Below are 15865 nucleotides of genomic sequence, written 5' to 3'. Positions count from 1 at the left end.
AAATATTGGAAAACCACTGCTTTGTCATATAGAGTAAAAATGACCTGGAATACTCTTTATAAGGTGCTATTGGTAGTTTTTAAATAATAATAGTAGCTAAAATATGGATAGCACTTTACAGTACTTGTTACAAACATTATTCTACAGTCCTAACCCTTGTTAGGTAAGCATCAACCTTTCCTTTGAATGGTAGTTCCATTTTAAAACTATTTGTGTTAACATCAGTTCTGGTGATTCCAGATTTTGTTACTGTATTATTGCAAAGGCTAGCAAAAAAACACAAGCCAACTGATGTTGTCACCAGAAAATCGAGGTTGGCCAGTACTGAAAAAAAACAGGAAAAGCCTGTGTAAAATGCCTTGTCTTAGCGACTTTCGAGTGAGATGTAATAAATGCTGGCTCTGAGAACAATGAGGAATCTGGGCAATGTTAGGCGTGCTGCCGAGACAGACAATGAAATCTTCATTCACTCAATAATAATTCATTGAGGATCTATATTCAAGATACTCTCTTAGGTACTGGTATTATAAAAATTAGTCAGACTTTGCCTACCTTTGACCTTGGAGGGCCTACAGTTTAGAACCGTATAATGAAATTAAGAGATTTGTGACTTCCTGTGATTTTACTTTTCCGAGTTACTTTTTTCTCCTATTGTGGATCTTAAAAACTACAGTTTCACCTTTAATATCCCCATATGATAACCTGTCCTTTTATATGGGAACTTACAATGGTCTTAAAAGTAGATAGGATGAACAAATGTGTAAGGGTCTGTGGCTATCATATGGGGAACCTTAAAAGAGCCTATACTTTATTAGCCTCTCTACAAAATCTACCACGAAAGATTTAATGGACTCTTCAAGAAGGACCCATGGAAGAAACCCTGGAAAAGCTGAGACCCTTGGCTAACCTCTCAATAGGAAACTCTTTGTTGGCTCTTACTCAGCTGAGATCACTACCTAAGAGTGAAGGAAAGACAATGGTAAGGAGGGGGAAAGTGACTTGTGAAAAGGAAGAGGGACAGAAATCAAAGACAATTGTCACCTTCCAGATGGGTTTTAGGTCCCCCGGAGGGCAAGTCAGTATCCTTGGAGTTATTGGTCTCCAGAGGAGGTTTTACCCTCTTGTGTTATTCTTCCAATCTCCCAATAATCGAGGGCATGTAAGGTTCTGTGGGCAGGTGAGCATGTGTGTGAGCGCAGGTGCTGAAGCTCTCAAACATCTCTTCTAATAGCCCTTCACCCCAGCCAAACAGCCCCATTGATGGTTTCCTGGGAATAGCAAGCCAACAGGAAAAGCTGGTCGAACAGCAGTCAGATACTCAAATGTTCCAGTGCCAGCCCTGGGCTCCAGGTTCTTCTCCAAAAACTCTGCACACAGAAGGAGTAGAAAACAAGAGATTGGTTCTGCCCTCTTTTTTTTTTTTCTCCCTCCATTTAAAAAACACTGTTAATGCTCAAGTATAGCTGGCCAGAGTGTTGTAATTACTCAACAGCATCCTTGCCATATCACAGGGCGAAAATGATCTTGTGTTTTATTTTTAACAGCGACAGTATATTTCTTGAGGATCTTTTCTTCCACCATAATCACCACACATTACTCCAATAGCTGACCCTCAAGGCCTGATCCAAAGGCAGATACTTAAACTGGATTAGGCGAGAGGCTCTGGAAATGCCACCCCCACGTACTTCCCTTCTCCTCTTCCACTGTTCAGGATTCCTTTGAATGTCATCTGATTTCCCACACTCGCTCCCCTTGCAGACCCTCCGTTCCCTCTTTGCCCAATCTACCTCTCCTTCATGTTGTCTTTGTGATCGATTACATTTTGTTGTACTTCCTCTGCTCTTATTTACTTCATATTTATTCTTAAATTAACTCACGTTTTACTCTTAAGAGGAAACTTGACAAAATTCTTTTATTTAAATGTAGTGGAGGGGTGCCTGGGTGGCTCAGTCGGTTAAGTGTCCAACTTCGGCTCAGATCACGATCTCACGGTTTGTGAGTTCCAGCCCTGCATCGGGCTCTGGGCTGACAGCTCAAAGCCTGGAACCTGCTTCGGATTCTGTGTCTCCCTCTCTCTGCCCCTCCTCTGCACGAGCGCGGTCTCTCTGCCTCTCTCTCTGAAAAATAAATAAAAATTAAAAAAAAAATGTTTTAATATGAATGTAGTTGACACACAATGTTCTACTAGTTTCAGGTGTACAACATAGTGATTTGAGAAATTTCTACCTTACGCTGTGCTTACCACAGGTGTAGCTACCATTTGTTACCAACACTGTTACAATACCATTGACTATATTCCCTGTGTTGTACCTTTCATCCCATGGCTTATTCATTTCATAATTGGAAGCCTGTATCTCTCACTCCCCTCCCCTTCCCCACCCGACCTCCCCTGGCAACCACCGGTTTGTTCTCTGGATTTATGGGTCTGTTTCTGCATTTTATTTATTGTTATATTTGAGGTTTTTTTGATTTTTGTTTTAGATTCAACATATGACTGAAATCATGTGGTACTTGTGTTTCTCAGTCTGTATAGACTCAGTCTGCTTTAGTATAAAACTCATTAGGTCCATCCCTGTTGTCACAAATGGCACAATCTCATCCTTTTTTATGACTACATAATATTTTATGTACAGAACCTGACACAGGGCTCAAACCCATGAAACTGTGAGATCATGACTTGAACCAAAACCAAGAATCAGATGTTTAACTGACTGAGCCACTCAAGTGTCCCTGTATTTCTTTTTTTTTTTTTTTTCAATGTTTATTTTTGAGAGACAGAGAGACAGAGCATGAGGGGGATTGGGTAGAGAGAGAGGGAGACACAAAATCTGAAGCAGGCTCCAGGGTCTGAGCTGTCAGCACAGAGCCTGATGCGGGGCTCAAACTCATGAAACGCGTGATCATGACCTGAGCCGAAGTTGGACGCTTAACCAACCGAGCCACCCAGGCGCCCCTGCCCCTGTATTTCTATTTTTAATTTTTTGAGGAAACTCTGTACTGTTTTATACAGTGGCTGTACCAATTTACATTCCTACCAACAGTGTAAGAGGGTTCCCTTTTCTCCACATCCTCACCAAGACTTGTTATTTCTTGTCTTTTTTGTTTTCAGCCATTCTGACTGGTGCAAAGTGCTATGTCATTGTGGTTTTGATTTGCATTTCCCTGATGATTAGTGTTATTGAGGATCTTTTCATGTGTCTGCTGGTCATCTGTATGTCTTCTTTGGAAAAATGTCCATTCAGGTCCTCTGCCTGTTTTTTAATTGGATCATTTGGGGTTTTTTTTTGGTGAGGTGTATAAGTTCTTTATAGATTCTGGATATTAACCCCTTATCAGATATATCATTTGTAAATATCCTCTCCCATTCAGTAAGTTGTGTTTTCGTTTTGTTGATTGTTTCCTTTACTGTGCAAAACCTTTTTATTTTGACATAGTACTAATAGTTGAGTTTGCTTTTGTTTCGCTTGCCTCAGAAGACACATCTAGAAAAATGTTGCTATGGCCGATGTCAGAGAAATTACCGCCTATGCTCTCTCCTAGGATTTTTATGGCTTCAGGACTCACATTTAGGTCTTTAATCTATTTTGAGGTTACTTTTGTGTATGTGTTAGAAAATGGTCCAGGGACGCCTGCGTGGCTCAGTTGGTTAAGAAGCCGACCCTTGGGGCGCCTGGGTGGCGCAGTCGGTTAAGCGTCCGACTTCAGCCAGGTCACGATCTCGCGGTCCGTGAGTTCGAGCCCCGCGTCAGGCTCTGGGCTGATGGCTCGGAGCCTGGAGCCTGTTTCCGATTCTGTGTCTCCCTCTCTCTCTGCCCCTCCCCCGTTCATGCTCTGTCTCTCTCTGTCCCAAAAATAAATGAAAAAAAAAAAAAATTTTAAGAAGCCGACCCTTGAGTTCAGTTCAGGTCATGATCTCATAGTTCATGAGTTCAAGCCTCATTTCAGGCTCTGAGCTGAGGGCACACAGCCTGCTTGGGATTCTCTCTCCCTCTTTCTCTCTCTACCCCCCTCTCTCTCACTGATGCATGTGCTCTTTCTCTCTCTCTCAAAATAAATAAACATTAAAAAAAAAAAAAAGAAAAGAAAGAAAGAAAAAAGAAAGTGACCCAGTTCAGGGCGCCTGGGTGGCTCAGTCGGTTGAGTGTTTGCCTCCTGATTTCCACTCAGGTCATGATCCCAGGGTTGTGGGATCAAGCCCTGTGTCCATCTCTGCGCTGAGTGTGGAGCCTGCATACTTCTCTCTCTTCCTCTGCCCCTGTCCCCTGCTTGTGCTCTCTCTGTCGCTCAAAAATGAAAAAAAATAAAAAGGAAATAGTCCAGCTTCATTCTTTTACTTGTAGCTGTCCAATTCTTCCAGCACTGTTTATTGAAGACATTGTTTTCTCCTCATTGTATATTCTTGCCTTCTTTGTCACAGATTAAATGACCATATAATCGTAGGTTTATTTCTGGGCTCTCTATTCTGTTCTATTGTTCTATGCATCTATTTTTTTGTGCCAGTATCATACTATTTTGATTACAGTTTTGCAGTATGTCTTGAAATCTGGAATTGTGATTCCTCCAGCTTTGTTCTTCTTTCTCAAGATTGCTTTGGCTATTCAGGGTCTTTGTGGTTCTGTACAACTTTTGGTATTATTTGTTCTGGTTCTGTGAAAAATCCTGTTGGTATTTTGGTAGGGATTACATTGAATCTGTAAATTGCTTTGGGTAGTATGGACATTGTAACAATATTAATTCTTCTTTTCTTAAAAAATGTTATTTATTTTTGAGAGAGAGAGCAAGCAAGCAGGGAAGGGGAGAGAGAGAAGGAGACAGAATCCTAAGCAGGCTCCATGCTGTCAGCACAGAGTTTGATGTGCGGCTGGAACTCATGAACCATAAAATCATGAGCCAGGATCAAGAGTCGGACATTTAGCCAACCAAGCCAACCAAGCGCCCCAACAATATTAATTCTTCTAATCCATGAGCATGGGATATCTTTTTATATGTTTGTGTCATCTTCAATTTTTTCATTGATGTTTTATAGTTTTTAGCATACCAGTCATTCATCACTTTGGTTAAGTTTATTCCTAGATTCCTAGATAAATCTAGATTCCTAGATTTATTCTTTTTTTAAAAATATTTATTCTTTTTGGTGCAATTGTAAATGGTATTGTTTTCTTTTTTTTTAATGTTTATTTCTTTTTGAGAGAGAGAGAGGGGGCAAGATGGAGCGGAGTCAGGGAGGGGCAGAGAGAGAGGGAGACACAGAATCGGAAGCAGGCTCCAGGCTCTGAGCTGTCAGCACAGAGCCCGAAGCAGGGCTTAAACTCAAAAGCTGTGAGATCATGACCTGAGCTGAATTTGGACCGCTTAGCTGTCTGAGCCACCCAGGTGCCCTGGTATTGTTTTCTTAATTTCTTTTTTTTTTTTTTTAAGATTTTATTTTATTATTATTATTAAAAAAAAAAACACTTGCATCTTATTTATTTTAAAATGTTTTTATTTATTTTTGAGAGAGAGAGAGTGCAAGCAAGGGAGGGGCAGAGGGTAGGGGAGACAAGAGGATCTGAAGCTGGCTTTGTGCTGACAGCAGAGAGCCTAATGCAGGTCTCAAACTCACAAACCATGAGATCATGACCTGAGCCGAAGTCGGACACTTAACCGACTGAGCCACCTAGGCACCCTTTAAAGATTTTATTTTTAAGCAATCTCTACACCCAATGTGGGGCTCGAACCCACAACTGTTGGATCAAGGGTCGCACACTTCACTGACTGAGCCAGCCAGGTGCTCCGTTTTCTGAATTTCCAAGAGGAAACTTTTGGAAACAACACAGATGTCCATTGAGGGATGAATGGATCAAGAAAATGTATATATATATATATATATATATATTATATATATATATGTATATAATATATATATATATATATATATATATATATATATATATATATATAATGGAATATTATCCAGCCATTAAAAAAGAAGGAAATCCTGCATTTTTTTTTTGTTTTTTTTTCAACGTTTATTTATTTTTGGGACAGAGAGAGACAGAGCATGAACGGGGGAGGGGCAGAGAGAGAGGGAGACACAGAATCGGAAACAGGCTCCAGGCTCCGAGCCATCAGCCCAGAGCCCGACGCGGGGCTCGAACTCACAGACCGCGAGATCGTGACCTGGCTGAAGTCGGACGCTTAACCGACTGCGCCACCCAGGCGCCCCTTTTTAATTTTTTTTTTTTTTTTTTTTTTTGGAAATCCTGCATTTTGTGACAACACGGATAGACTTTGAGGGCATTATGCTAAGTGAGATAAGTCAGACAAAGAATACAAACACTATATGATTTCACTTATATGTAGACTCTAAACAAACATACATACATACATACACACACAAACAAAAAGAATAAAAGCTCATAGATACAGAGAACAGGTTGGTGGTTGCTAGAGGCAGGGGGAGGGTGGTGGGTGAATTAGGCGAAGGGGTCAAAAGGTATAAGCTTCCGGTAATAAATAAGTCCTGGGGATATAATGTACAGTGTGGTGACTGCAGTGTATTTTATATTTGAAAGTTGCTAAGAGAGTAAATCTTAAAAGTTTTCAAAATGAGAAAAAAAAATTGTAACTATGTACAGTGATGAGTGTTAACTAGATTTATTGTGGGATCATTTCACAATATAAACAAGTGTCAAATCATTATATTGTTACACCTGAAACTAATATAATATTTTTTGTCAATTATATCTTGATTAAAAATGCCCAAGTCTGCAACTTACTCTCAGCTGCTTCAGCAATAAAATACGTGTATGTGTGTATGTATGTGAACAAAAGAGGAAACTTGATTACACAAGTGAGAAAACAGCGTAACTTGTCTATTGCGCTATCATAATAAAATGATAATGTTCTAGATGGTTACTTGGACCTACACTCTCCTTATTAAGAAAGGTTAAATACAGTCCTAGAGGAGTTAAAGCCTGGTAAGCACCAAAGTGAGACTTTCCCCTTGAGACAGAGGGATTACAAGAACTTGAAATGAGACTTTATTACCATATCATGTAACTTTAGCTGATGCCCTGCCATATACCACCTGGAAGCATTGCATGAGTCAGGAGGCTAATGCCTCCTACTTACATATATAGATCTTACCTAGAGAAGTTATGCTTGAATCTAGGAGGTTTCTGTAAGAACTAAATAAGATAACAAAGGTGAAAATACCATGGGTAGTATGGCACATAATAACATCTCAATGATACCAGCTGAATGTTTATGTGCAAACCATAAAGTGCTATGTAAATCAACTTATTATTAACCTAGCATGTTGGTTGATAAGATGATAGTCCCGATAGAGCAGGGCAGGTCAATCTTGAAGAGAAAAGGAAGTGGCCCTGATTGACTCAGGAAATCCCTAGGAAACTAGAGGTGTATTTGAAGTGTCAAAAAGGAGGAAAATAGGAAGCCCAGGAGGGATCACATGAAGCACCCCCATTAGTTTAGTCCTGAACTGTCTTTAATTTTTTTTTAATGTTTATTTATTTTTGAGAGAGAAGGAGAGACAGAGCGTGAGCAGAAGAGGGGCTGAGAGAGAGGGAGACACAGAATCCGAAGCAGGCTCCAGGCTCTGAGCAAGAGGTCAGCACAGAGCCTAATGAGGGGCTCGAACCCACAAACCGCAAGAACATGACCTGAGCTGAAGTCGGACGCTCAGCCGACTGAGCCACCCAGGCGCCCCATGAGCTGTCTTTAAATTCTGTACCACCCAAGGCAAATTTCATTTTGGATAAATCTTCAGCATCCGTAAGTTTTAGAGTCAGTTTTAGTCCCCTGAGAACTTTTATTGCATCAAATGGGGAAGCCAACATCTAAATAAAGGGAAAAAATTACTTCCAATCATTCTTCAAATACAATTGAAATATTATCATTGCCTATTCACATGTCCAAGATACTGTTTATGTGTTTTAAATCGGTGTACAAAAGAATTTCATGCCTTAGATGTATCAGAAACTAATCCTAATAATATTTTACCTTGGTAAAACACTTTGGAATTAGTGAAGCATTTTCATATATTATACATTATTTAATCCTCACCACTGCCCTTTGAAAATATCCAAAGCCTCTTAACATTTCTTTGTATAGCTTAAGTATAAATTTCATGCTCCTAGAAATCCTGGTACTTGCCTTTATGTTTTGTTTTGTTTTGTTTTGTTTTGTTTCCCCTGTGGTTTGAGGGGAAATTATAAGAAACTTTGTGTATCAGTTTCTTCACAGGCAATCCATGAACAATTGCAATGTTCTTATAAGTAAACTAGTCAAGATAATTTTGACCGGTGAATGTTTTATAAGGTAATTTATTGAAATGAGAGCTAAATTTGGAATTGTTAACTCAGCTATGCAGACTGTTTCACTGTAAGCGCCACGCCCCAGCCTGGACTCTGCAGATGGGAAAGACAACTCACTGAGCTCAGAAGGACAGGACTGGCCGTGCCAGCTAGTACAATCCACAGCTTTATGGCCAGGATTGTAGAAGCGTGGCTTCCCCTTCAGTCAAAGGAGAAAGGACAGTAACTGAGCAGAAGAGAAAGTTAGAGAAGTCTCACTGTTACCTGAATTGCATTGGTTTTGGTTTGTCCAAAAGCTATTTCCCCTTTCAAAGTCACTTTGTGAGCGTTGACCATACCAGAATGATCAGCATTCTGTGTGGCTGGCTGAAGGGTGAGTCAGGATTCTAAATTCCAGCTGCAGTGCTGGGGAAAATGGAAACACCAGTGGAGTACATCATGATGTCAGCAATTTCCGAGGGCTATTAAAATGCTGAAAAACAAGATTTTGTGATGCAATAAATTGCTTCTGAATGCCCTGCCCCAAAATGAGGCAAAGGGTTTGCTAAAAGCAAATCTAAGGACTCTTACGTGGCATTTGCTCTCAGGCAGGCAGAAGTTTTGATATGCTCTGCCTAGCATCCAACATGCCACCATTAAAGCATATTGATGGCATTTAACATATGCAAAGGAGGTGCTGCAGAGCATGGGGGCTGCAGCAGTATTCCCACACTCCTTTTTTTTCTTCGGAACTCTCGATGGGTAGCCCTGAGTGACAGTTCCTCAATGAAATCACTCTCTGTCTTCATCAATGATCTAAGTCCAAGTTCCAGGAATTCTTCATCAGTTCCTAAACTTTACATCACGTTGAGAAACAACGATCAGCAAAATGTCAACACATACAATTTCATATAACTGACAAAGGATCGGTATCCAGAACATATAAAGAATGCTTTCAGGGGCACCTGGGTGGCTCAGTTGGTGAAGCGTCCGACTTTTGGTTTTGTCTCAGGTCATGATCTCAGGGTTTGTGAGTTTGAGCCCCACATCGGGCTCTGTGCTGACAGCATGGAGTCTGCTTAGGATTCTCTGTCTCCCTTTCTCTCTCTCTCTGCCCCTCCTCTGTTCACTACCTATTTCTCTCTTTCTCAAAATAAGTAAATAAACATTAAAAAAAAGAAAGAAAAAAGAACGCTTTCAAATCAGTAAGAAAAAGGCAAATGACAAAATAGACAAAATGAGTGAAATCAACCCTTCTTAAAGGAGGAAACTTGAAGAGTCTACAAATATGTGAAGAGATGTTCAGCTTCATTGGTAATGTGGGAAATGTTAATTGAAAAAAATGAAATACCGAATGAAAACGTGTTCACACAAAAACCTACACAGGAATGTTCATAGCAGCTTTATTTGTAATAGCCCAAATTTAGAAATAGCACAGGAGTCCTTCCATGGGTGTTGGTTAAACTATGGTTCATTCATATTGTGGAATGTTACTCAGTAATAAAGGAACAAGATATTTGATGCACACAGCTACTCCCATGAATCTCCAGGGAATTATGCTGAATGAAACAAAAGCCAATTCTGAAAAGTTACATACTGCACAATTCCATTTATGTAACTTAAAAAAAATTGTATGTATAACATTTTCTAAAAGTTTATTTATTTATTTATTTATTCATTTATTTATAATCTCTACACCCAGCGTGGGGCTTGAACCCATGACCCTGAGATCAAGAGTCATGTGCTACTCCAAGTGAGCCAGCCAGGTGCCCCTATACATAACATTTTTGAAAGGACATTTTAGAAATGGAGGACAGGGATTAGGGAGGAGTGGAAGGGTGGGAGGGAAGTGGGTGTGGCTATAAAGGGGTCTTCTGTATCTTGAGTGCAGAGGTAGTTAGATGAACCTACATTAAGATTTGATTGCATAGAATTACACACATGCACATACACACACATAGACACACAGAGTATAACTAAAATGGGGGAAATTTGAACAAAACCAGTGGGCTGTATCAATTTCTTTCTTGCTTTCTTCCTTTTTTTTTTTTTTTTTTTTTTTTGAGAGAGAGAGAGAGAGAGAGCTCAAGTGAGCAAGGGCAGAGAGAGGGAGAGGGAGGGAGAAAAGGAGAAAGAGAGAAGTGGGGGTTGAGCTCACTCAATGCAGGGCTCAAACTCAAGAACTGTGAGATCATGACCTGAGCAGAAGTCAGATGCTTAACAGACTGAGCCACCCAGGCACCTTGGGTTATATCAGTTTCAATATTCTGGTTGTGACGTTATACTATGTATTTTTGTAAGATGTTACCATTGGGGGAAATTGGGTAAAGAGGATATACAGGATCTCTCTGTATTACTTCTTTCAACTACATGTGAATCTACAATTATCTCAGTAAAAACAAACAAAACAGAGACAACATGTCTCATCCATCAGGCTAGCAAAAAATTAAATAATTTCACAGTGTGAAGTGCTGGCAAAGATTTGAGAAACATGGCACCCTCACTCATTGCTGCTGGGAGTATAATTTGGTGTGACCACTTTGGAGAGCAATATGGCAGGCAGCCAGTGAAATTTAAAATACACACCCTTCCTTGTCCAACTGTTCTCCTTATGGGTTTCTATGCCCTGTAGACACTCTCCACATGTGCCTGAGGAGACTTGTATACAAGGGCACTTTTTACAATGTTGTTTATAATAGCAAAAGAGTGGAAGTAATATAAATATCTTCCAATATGGGCACGAATACTAGTATATTTATAATACATAGCAGTAAAAATGATGAACCAGATAAGATTATATATATATAATATACGCTGTAAGTCAGAAGCACAACATCAAATTTAAAAAGCAAGATACAGGGGTGCCTGGGTGGCTCAGTCGGTTGAGCATCCAACTTCAACTCAGGTCACGATCTCGCGGTCCGTGAGTTCGAGCCCCGCATCGGGCTCTGGGCTGATGGCTCAGAGCCTGGAGCCTGCTTCTGATTCTGTGTCTTCCTCTCTGTCTGCCCCTTCCCCGTTCATGCTCTGTCTCTCTCTGTCTCAAAAATAAATAAACGTTAAACAAAATTAAAAAAAAAAAATAAAATAAAAAAAATAAAAAGCAAGATACAGATTGGTATTTATTTATTCAGCAAATATTTGAGTGCCTGCCACATATAAGGAGCTGTCCTAGGACCTGGAAGTACAGCAGAAAACAGACAAAGCCAAAGTTCTTGCCTTGTGGATTTTATGTTCTTGTAAGGGAATGCAAACAAATAAGCAAATATATATGGTAGTATTTATGTAAAATTTTTAGTTATTCATGTGTATGTACACACACATATGTATATATACATATATAATAATTATATATACACACATATGTAATACACTTACTATAGACTATATAATTACTGTATACATATATGTTATATACTATATAGATTTATTATATACTATATGCATAGTAATTTTATTATATATTATAAGAAATAGACCTGAAGGATATACCCCTATTTGTAGTATGGGGAGGAAGGAAAAGAAGTGGGACTCAGGGTAAGAAGGGATAAAGGGAGCATTAGTATCTGTAATATTCTAATTGCCTTAAAAGCCATTTTTTTTGCCAAGTATAATTTCAAATGTTCTGTTTTGTAGTTACAATTCATAATTGAAAGATGTTTTCCTAGTATAAAAATTTAGAGTCTAAAGTCAGTGTTTCTTGGGGCACCTGGGTGGTTCAGTCGGTTAAGCATCCAACTTCGGCTTAAGTCACGATCTCATGGTTCATGAGTTCGAGCCCCCTATCAGGCTCTGTGCTGACAGCTCGGAGCCTGGAGCCTGCTTCAGATTCTGTGCTTCCTCTCTCTCTGCCCTTCCCCTGCTCACGCTCTGTCTCTATCTGTCTCTAAAAATAAACATTGAAAAACATTTTTTTAAGTCAAAAATTTTTTTATTTAAATCCAAGTTAGTTAACATATAGTATAATAATGATTTCAGGGATAAAATTCAGTGATACATCACTTACATGTAACACCCAGTGGTCATCCCTAATGCCCATTGCCCATTGAGCCCATTCCCCGCACCCAGTATCCTACCAGCAACCCTCAGTTTGTTTTCTGTATTTAAGAGTCACTTATGGTTTGTTCTCCCTCTTTGTTTTTTTCTTATTTTTGCTTCCCTTTCCCTATGTTCATCTGTTTTGTTTCTTATATTCCACATATGAGTGAAATCATGTGGTATTTGTCTTTCTCTGACTTATTTCTCTTAACATAATACACTGTTCCATCCACATTGTTGCAAATGGCAAGATTTCATTCTTTTTGATCTCTGAGTAGTATTCTATCATCTATCTATCTATCTATCTATCTATCTATCTATCTATCTATCTATCTTACATCTACTTTATCCATTCATCCATTGATAGACATTTGGGCTCTTTCCATACTTTGACTATTGTTGATAGTGCTGCTATAAACATTGGGGTGCATGTGCCCCTTCAAATCAGCATTTTGGTATCCTTTGGATAAATACCTAATAGTGCAATTGCTGGGTCATCAGGTAGTTCTATTTTTAATTTTTTGAGGAACATCCATACTGTTTTCCAGAGTGGCTGCACCAGTTTGCATTCCCACCAGCAGTGCAAAAGGGTTCCTCTTTCTCTGCATCCCTGCCAACATCTATTGTTGCCTGAGTTGTTAATTTTAGCCATTCTGACAGGTGTGAGGTGGTATCTCATTGTGGTTTCGATTTGCATTTCCCTGATGATGAGTGATGTTGAGCATCTTTTCATGTGTCTGTTAGCCATCTGGATGTCTTCTTTGGAAACATGTCTGTGTCTTCTGCCTATTTCTTCACTGGATTATTTGTGTTTTGGGTGTTGAGTTTGATAAGTTCTTTATAGATTTTGGATACTGATCCTTTATCTGATATGTCATTTGCAAATATATTCTCACATTCCATAGGTTGCCTTTTAGTTTTGCTGATTGTTTCCTTTACAGTGCAGAAGTTTTTTATCTTGATGAAGTCCCAATTGTTCATTTTTCTTTTGTTTGCATTGCCTCTGGAGATATGTCAAGTAAGAAGTTGCTGCCGCCGAGATCAAAGAGGTTGTTGCCTATTTTCTTCTCTAGGATTTTGATGGCTTCCTGTCTTATGCTTAGGTCTTTCATCCATTTTGAGTTTATTTTTGTGTATGATCTAAGAAAGTGGTTCAGTTTTCCCAACACCATTTGCTGAAGAGACTGTCTTTTTTCCATTGGATATTCTTTCCTGCTTTGTCAAAGATAAGTTGGCCATACATTTGTGGGGCCATTTCTAGGTTCTCTATTCTGTTCCATTGATCTATGTGTCTGTTTTTGTGCCAGAATCTGTCTGGCACAATCATACTGTCTTGATGATTATAGCTTTGTAATACAGCTTGAAGTCCAGAATTATGATGCCTCCAGTTTTGGTTTTCTTTTTCAACATTACTTTGGCTGCTTGGGGTCTTTTCTGATTTCATACAAATTTTAGAATTTTTGTTCTAGCTCTGTGAAGAATGCTGGTATTATTTTGATAGGGATTGCATTGAATATGTAGATTACTTTGGGTAGTATTGACATTTTAACAATATTTGTTCTTTCAATCTAGGAGCATAGAAAATATTTCCATTTTTTTGTGTCTTTTTCAATTTCTTTTATAAACTTTCTATAGTTCTCAGTATACAGAGTTTTCACCTCTTTCCTTAGGTTTATTCCTAGGTATTTTATAGGTTTTGGTGCAATTGTAAATGGGATTGATTCCTTGATTTCCCTTTCTGCTGCTTCATTATTGGTATATAGAAATGCAGCTGATTTCTGTACATTGATTTTATATCCTGTGACTTTGCTGAATTAATATATCAGTTCTAGCAGGTTTTTTTGGTGGAGTCTTTTGGGTTTTCCACATAGTACCTCATGCCATCTGCGAAGAGTGAAAGTTTGACTTCCTCCTTGCCAATTTGGATGCCTAAAGTTAATGTTTCTTATATTGAAGTCTGAGTACATTTCTCAAGATTTAGAAATTGATTGTTTATTCATCCTTGTCAAACTCATAAACGACTACTTTATAAATGAGAATGGCCATTTGTGTTAATTTCCAAAGAAAAAGGCTAGAGACACATGGTACAAGTGTACAGTATTAGATTTGGGCTCTCCTTTTCTTACTAACTGCAGTTACTTGAATTAACCAGGTCACAAGCATAGCTAACAGCTCCTTTGGGCTCTCAGTCACTCAGTTGGAAGAGCTTGTGAGACTCGTAATCTCAGGGTCATGAGTTCGGAACCCCGTTAAGGGTAGAGATTACTTAAATAAACTTAAAAAAAAAATGCCCTAACAGCTCCTTCCTTATGAGATGTGGGTGGCACCCTGGTTTGTTCATGTCAAAAACATCAGTTCTTTTGGGAACTTGTGGGAACCCTGAGTAACTCTATAGCCTTTTTCTCATTTAAATGAGGGGATTAAATGAAATATTCTGAGATTAGGCTAAATACTCTTCTAGATGTTAGATTCTAATTCACCCAAATATATAGTGCTTCTTTTTCAATTTAATCTTGAAAAGTCAGTTACATTATTTTTGTAGATTATGAGAGCCAAATGATCAAATTTATAATGCTCTCTCAAAAAACAACAGAAGACATTTTGTAAAGTTCTACGTGGAAAACATGCAAACACCGTTACTTTGCTATTCACTACGTATTTCAAGATTTAACTAAATAATGAAAAGATGAAGTTACTTTTTTTAAATGAATGCAACTGCTTTTCTTTTAAGAAAAAAATGGGTGGTTTCACTTTGAACCTTTAAAAATTATTTGTAAATGAAGTTCTCTTGCCAGTTATTTTGCAGAAGTAGAGAGAAGTTCAATTCAAGGTCATAGAGGAGGAAGCCAAATGATGGACTGCTCACTAAATTATTAGTCGGTGTTTCATATTTTCCTTATCAACAGTTAATATTCTCTATACTGTCACTTTAAGGAGTCAATGGAAAATTGTAGGATTAGGTTTCAATCACTACTGGGAGGCTGGAAGCTTTGTGCTTAGGCACTTAGGTTGCCTTGGTTTGAAGCCTGCACTATCATTTATTCACTCTTTGACCTTTAGCAGAAACTTCAATTCTCTGGAATTTTATTTCCTCCTGGGGATAATAAAAGTACTTATCTCATAGAGGTTTTGTGTAAACTTAAAAAGAGATTATAAACAATGACTGGTATATAATAAGCACTCAATAACAATAACAAAAATAATAGATAACACTTTAATAGTAATTATGCCAGGCCCTTTTAAAGAACTTTATATACACTATTACCTATTATTAGTATAACTGATTTCAATTTCAGGATTTAGCTTAATAAACTGTGTTTGCAGGAGCAGACAGGAGAGGTAAAAACGATATATGCTCTTTAACCTTAGTTGCATACTTTCCAGGTCAAGTCACAGAGACTATTTCCCTGCAGGCAGAGAAAACAAGACATTGAAGGTTTAGAACAATATATACGATATCCTCTCCATTTAACAGCAGAATTTAAGGCATGTACTATTGCAGTTGGGCATTTTAGCGGAAATTAAGAGTT

The 15865-nt window shown here is 38.6% G+C and overlaps 1 long non-coding RNA gene across 1 annotated transcript; it reads right to left on the bottom strand.

Annotated features, from left to right (window-relative positions):
- Nucleotides 1–480: 480 nt before the first annotated feature.
- On the bottom strand, nucleotides 481–2011 carry LOC109497342. The gene is made up of 2 exons (XR_002153460.2): nucleotides 1878–2011; nucleotides 481–1367 (listed from the first exon to the last, which is right to left on the bottom strand). It is a non-coding gene; the product is annotated as an uncharacterized LOC109497342 (long non-coding RNA).
- Nucleotides 2012–15865: the final 13854 nt, after the last annotated feature.

This window comes from Felis catus, chromosome A2 (assembly GCF_018350175.1).
Source record: "Felis catus isolate Fca126 chromosome A2, F.catus_Fca126_mat1.0, whole genome shotgun sequence".
NCBI classification, from domain to species: domain Eukaryota; kingdom Metazoa; phylum Chordata; class Mammalia; order Carnivora; family Felidae; genus Felis; species Felis catus.
This window is presented reverse-complemented; position numbering and strand designations above follow the sequence as displayed.